We start from the raw sequence: 6,225 nt of genomic DNA on the forward strand, positions 1-6,225 counted from the left end.
TACACGACTCTGAACTGGAGCAAACCAATATAGGCAATTTTGTAATTGTCAGTGTGCTGTGTCCTGAGTCACGTTTTTATGTATTGCCCTGTGCATAAGGTTTTAGCGTAGGTTTTTAGCGATATTGAGTGTTCTTGATTGTCGATTCAGTGAAAAGTAAAACAATTTTGGGTTCTAAAAGAACACAGCATGTGTAGTAATGTACAAGGTGTGGGCAGGTAAACTGCAGTTACTCTCAGGTGCATGTAGACATGACAATGCACACACACTGTACTGTAACCGGTTACCTATTTGCCTAAACTATATTTTATGTACATCTGTGTAGACGATGCAGATACACTGCGTATCGCCAGTTTGCAAGGTGAGTATGGCACAAGCTTGGAAAAAACAAGATCATGGTCATCCCAGCCTGTGCAGTGAAGAGGGTCTGGGAAGCCTTTCCCACAGAAAATGCCACAGGCTTCAAGTACCCAAGATCCTAACTGGGGGTACCTCTTCGCACAGCTCGTCTATCACATTTAAAATAATTCAGCATCTGTATTTAGGATAATCTATAGCTCTCAGGATGATGCATGGTTCATGAGTTCAACATGTTGTGTTGAAACACAACACTAGTCCTTTTTAATGAGTCTTGCGGAATGATAGATGAGCACTCCTTTCGTGACATTGTGTACCATTGCTACAGTGAACAATTTCTTGAGCAAGACTGATGAACGAACAAAAAATAGAGTCTTGTCTTCCAAATATGTATGTTCCTTGTAACTTCCGTATTTGTTAAGTGACCCATGTTGATGTCCCCCCTCATGTAATGCCTGCAATGGCCTTTGAGATATATTCATAAATAAATAAATATCAAAACCGGAAAAAGATGTAACACGTATCCTCTCTTTGTGTGAATGATACATAGACATTCTCAGAAGATTTGTACATAGTCACACTTCGCCTCATTTTGCATAAAGCCTAGTTCCACCTCTTATATCATCTCCGCATCTTCAATCTCCAAAGCAGTACAAGGCTAAAGTAATCAGTTACTACATAAAAAGAAGGAGGGGAGGAAAACAAATGCTGGCACATCTAAAATTCGAAGAAACCCTGGTACTTTCACGGGGCTACTCACGGCTCAGTGCTGGATCAGATCCCGATGGAAAACAGCTTTTCTGAGCCTCAGTGATAGATTCCCTTGATTGCACTGACTGTGAGGCACATCTCATTGGCTTGGTGGCAAGTGGGCTTCCGTCTGATAGTAAGATTTGGAAGAAAGGGAGCAAGGAACATCTCTCTACGGTCTTAAGAAGGATATCAACGTTACCTGTCAAGGTACAGCATTTCATGTTGCTTTCAGTAAGTACAACACTCCTCATGGCAGTTACCATTCGTGTTGGGAAAGCATGCTGAAGTTAGCTCAGGCAGTGCATCCAGAACTGTGAATCGGGTTCATAGAGAGCACCTGGTGAGAGGGACAGCAACAGTGTCCAGTAAAGACTCTCCAGGAATTTTGTGCAGGTTTGGGGGTCACACCTTTTAATAGTGTTGATGGAAAGCAGGGTGTGTGAAACACTGACTTCTGGTAGATGAATTCTTGTTATTTATAACCCGGTACCCATGTTCTAGTAATCTAGAAAAAGCCTTGGCTCTCTTGGAGGAAATTCTTAATGAATCTGAGTGTCTTTTGTGGAAACAGGTCGTAACTGCCTTTCTATCCACCCTTCTTAGTTACCCTAGCATAAGCAAATATGTAATGCTATGCACCATATCTGATGCTAGCACACGAATTGCTTTGAGTGTTCTCAGGCTTCTGAAATGGAGCTACCTCGTACATACGCTGTGCCATGTCGGCAAGAACATAAATCAGACTGCCTTTACTTTTTAAATTGGCCCTTCAGTGCTTCATGTGACTGCAAGAATGGCACCCCCAAACAATAGGCAACAAGAATGATTTCTGCAATGTATTGAGCTTTGTAAAACAACAACTTTATTTGAAAATATATTCCAGAAGCCGGGTGACAACCTCATAATGTAGCGTCCTTTACTGCAGACACCGCTCAACGCAACGAATAAAAACAGAGCGTAAACGTTTTGTCGCCTATCCGGGTGGCATCATCAGTACAACAGAGGCCAAAGATGAGCACATCAGCCTATCTAAGAGGGAATCTTACACATCCGATAGGGGGCCACGGTATGTATTACAGGCTGAAGCATCACGCCTGATAAAGCAGGATTCTAAGAACTTTCTAGGGTCCCATCGCTAGTCATGAGCAAAGGTTACTGCACCATCAAAATATATGTCCCTTAGGACAGCAGTGGTAGACTGATTCGGTCCTGTTTAGTTAAGCTAAGCATTAGTAGCCCTGACTCTTTTAGTCTTGTCCCACGTCTTTTGTCTATCTCGCCAATGTACGTTGTATCAGATTCTATGCACTCAACTTGATATGCACAGTCAAAATGCCTGATGGGCACAGTGCCCTCCAAATAGCGTATGAAATACATTGGATGAAAGGAATGCGGACCACCGATTTGACTCCTTTGATGTTGTTTTTGATTGTTCTCTGTTGGAGGGATGATGCCACCTGGATAGGCAATGAAACGTTTACTCTCTTTATTCTTAATTGTTGTGTTAAGCCAGTGTTCTGAGTAAAGCATTTTACATTATGAACTTTGTTTGAATGATGATTAGTGGCGAGCTTCATACCCTGGGCCACTACTCTAACAATTGCTTGTGGTAGTGTGGCGAAATGGAATAACGAGCCTTGTAGACAGTTTACTTGGCAATATATTTATTTATCTCTCATAGGTTGAAGAACCCAGTGTGGTGTTACATAACGGAGGGGCACGTAATTATACAAGACCGATCACCAAAAGGCCTTGCTTTCGACTAGATTAAAATGTGAAGCGATTGTAACATAACATAACATTGCTGCACGGCGATATGATATGTTCTCCTCACGAGTTGTCGCCACAGTTACGGTTAGTTGAGAAACTGCATATCCAGGTAGCAGGATCAAATTTTAATTAGGCTACTTTGGCCAACACGCGAGCGTAGAGCACAGTGTCAAAAGCCCTTACAAAATAAAAAGAATACTACATCTACATGGACCCAGAAATCAAGACAGTTTGAAATGCTGTGAACGAATTCCACTACGTTAGTTTTGCCTGAATACCCTTTTCTAAAGCCATGCTGGAATTTAAAAAAAGAAATTGACAGAGTCAACTTGGTTGACAACGTGGTAGTACATGATGTGCTCCATTAGTTTACTGGGAACCCTAAAAAGTGGAGCTGGTTAATAGATAGAAGGAGCATAGTTGTCACCTCTTCTGGAGACAGGAGTAAGCTTGAGACCTATGTCCTCGACTCGCACACATACTAAGAGCCTTTGACACAGATTAACGTATCTTCATTCCAGCTCTTTCACTTTCAGATGTTCATCTCTGTTGAGTGGTCTGTCATTCTTGTAATACAGATTGGAATTGAAATGCAGGTGCATAAGGGATGCTCTGAAAGAAAAAGTGTTTGGTTTTAGTCCTCTTAATGTTTCTGAAAACGAAAACAAACTTCACGGTGACTACTCTTCTGAAATTAGCAATTCCAGGATGACAGAAAAAAAAAAATATCTTGCCATATCATTATATCCACCTGGCACTTCAATTGAATAATGGCAGTTGAAGATGACGATGATTCAATTTAATGACGCATAAGCAACTCGGGCTATAGTGTGCCAAAACCATGGTAAAACTGTGACTTGTTAAATATCAGATTATACTAAAATAATATACTTTGTTGGTTGGTAAATTGAGATATAGACAAAAACATGATGTGATAAAAATAAGCAATTGAAGAAAAGGCAATTGTTGGCTTTGTGTGACTGATGTCGAGTTTGCCACACTACGTGTTGAATAATAATGTACGCTGATACGCTGTAGCATATAAAGTACAATCATACACACGCTCAATATGTGGTGGATATGTGAAACCAATATACACATACTTACATTTCAAACTTTCTTGAAAAAGGCAGTCCAAGTCTGTCGGATTTGCCAGACTCTATACAAAGCCAGTAAGCACAGTGTGGAATGACTGATTCATCTTTCGAAGGCAGAGGTGCAGCTACCACGACGCTTCGTCATCTCAATGCTTCGGAGCGGCATAGCCTAGTAAGAAGCCATCAGAAGGATCTCATAACGATAACTTGGTCGAAAAAGTGGAGGGTTCTGTGGGATATGTAAGAAAGCATACGCGTTACACAACAGCTACGAGAATGATCGACTGCACCTGCATGGTTTTCAGTACGTAGACTTGGAACTGAAAAATAAATGTGCTAACCTTGTTGATACTACTTTTCCGTCAGGACCACACGAGAGCACATTTGGTTTTTTTAGTTGAAGGTATCATCAGGTCCCCATGCTCCTTTGAGATGCAGCAGACAGAAGTTCGCTGAGGCGAGTGACTGCCGTTGCGGTTCGTCGCTTCGCAGCAGATCAAGAACAGTACACCGCAACGATAGGTGAAACGTTCAGAATATGGTGACCCACTCCAACACCAACCCAATGACCCAAACAAAGAGGATGAACCGGGAGTCACACAAGTTCGCAGTTAGCAAGCTCGGCATACGGCATCCATTACAGCTGACCGGATACGGAAGCATATATCGAATGCCGTGTACAGATTGAAAAGAAAATCGTAGAAACTGTTGCAGGTGATAAATGCAGGGTATATTTTTCTTCTTGAGGCTCTGTAACAAAAACATATTAACGTAGAAATGCCATTTCACGAAGGAAATTGACAGATATTGCGTGACCACGTGACGCGTTTGAGCCAATTGTGGGTGTTGCGAGTGGCCCCCGTGTTGACGTCATCTTGATGGTGGGCCGGGGTGGATATTCTATATAAACGTATGTTTTCTCGGTTTGACGCTAGGCGTGCTGCACTCGGATGAAGTCGAATGTTTAAAATTCGAGTTTAGAGAAACCGTGGGGTTTTAATGCGTGAATTTTCGCATGGAGAGTCCTTGTTGGGTGCTTTATCGACTACAAGTACGAAAGAGCTCCCACAGTTTCTGGTCAGAGTCCCTTTAACCTGAGGAGCATGGCGCTCGCCGAGGCTCTCTGAACTTTGATTCTATCGTGACTATCAGTGATTCCGTCAAATTCGCGTAAGCGGTGGACGGAGCCAAATGGGAGCCGGTCCCTCATATAACGGAGAGGGTCGCCTTGATAAGGCGGTCCGCCCCAGGGTGGGCCGTGTCGTTGAAATCGCGGCCGATGAAAAGGTCGTCAGAGCAGTATCGCTTGCGGTGCTGTTCCGGAGAGATTTTGCGTAGATCCTGCTTACGCTTTCGCAGTTCCTATACTCCGAGATTGGTCACCTTTACTTACTTCATACGTGACGCAATAACCGTTGCCCAAGGAGGGCGCAAAGGCTTGTCCATCTACAAGGGTGACGATCAAGGTCACTTTCCCGCCCGTGAGCTAGGGGTGACGTAGCGTCGCCATTGTTGTGCGAGTTTGCATATCGCGCTTTTATGGGGTACCCCTTTTTGTGTGCTTCACCTCTTAGCAGCTGTGCTCTTCAGCGAAAATCCTCTTGTGCTTTTCAATATCACCCGCTGCCTACGGAGATTTGGTAACTTATTTGTTCGCGCAAGCTTTAACACATAGGGTATGAGTGCTGTATGACTTGTATGTGATACAGTTCAGATTCCACGCTTTTCAAACACATCACGATTTATTGAAGAAAAGTTGTAACTCCACGACTGGTATACCCATTTGATACAAACATCTTCAGCTTGCTGCTCAGGGAGAGGAATAAAACGTAAGTTTCTTCTGAGAAATATAGCAGCTCCACCACCTGTTGAATTGCGATCCTTACTGATGACGAAAATAATAATAATAATTCATTCAGCACTCACTAAATACACAACATCACATGAGCGGGACCGCCTAAGGCCGAGGAGCTTCTGACACAGGGTCCGGTGTCACCAGCAGTTACCTACAGCATGAAAATGATGACACATGGCATTGTTGTATATTACATAAAGTACACGACACCGACACAATTAACCTCAGTACGATTCAGATCATCAGGAGCGAGACAAATTAAAAGATCCGGTAACTGTCTTCAGACGCAGGAAACAAACTTCACTAAGGCTTCCTGAAATAGAGATACCTTAAGTGTTCTTTCGGGTCTCGCTTGCGTTGGGTGGCGAAAATATCGTTGGGCAGGTTGTTAAA

The 6,225-nt window shown here is 43.0% G+C and overlaps 1 long non-coding RNA gene across 1 annotated transcript; it reads right to left on the reverse strand.

Moving 5' to 3' along the window:
* Nucleotides 1–3,389: 3,389 nt before the first annotated feature.
* On the reverse strand, nt 3,390–4,504 carry LOC135377052 (uncharacterized). Its single transcript, XR_010417994.1, has 3 exons — nt 4,319–4,504; nt 3,988–4,206; nt 3,390–3,492 (listed from the first exon to the last, which is right to left on the reverse strand). It is a non-coding gene; the product is annotated as an uncharacterized LOC135377052 (long non-coding RNA).
* Between the last annotated feature and the right edge of the window lie 1,721 nt (nt 4,505–6,225).

The sequence above is a fragment of the Ornithodoros turicata genome, chromosome 1, assembly GCF_037126465.1.
Source record: "Ornithodoros turicata isolate Travis chromosome 1, ASM3712646v1, whole genome shotgun sequence".
Taxonomy (NCBI): domain Eukaryota; kingdom Metazoa; phylum Arthropoda; class Arachnida; order Ixodida; family Argasidae; genus Ornithodoros; species Ornithodoros turicata.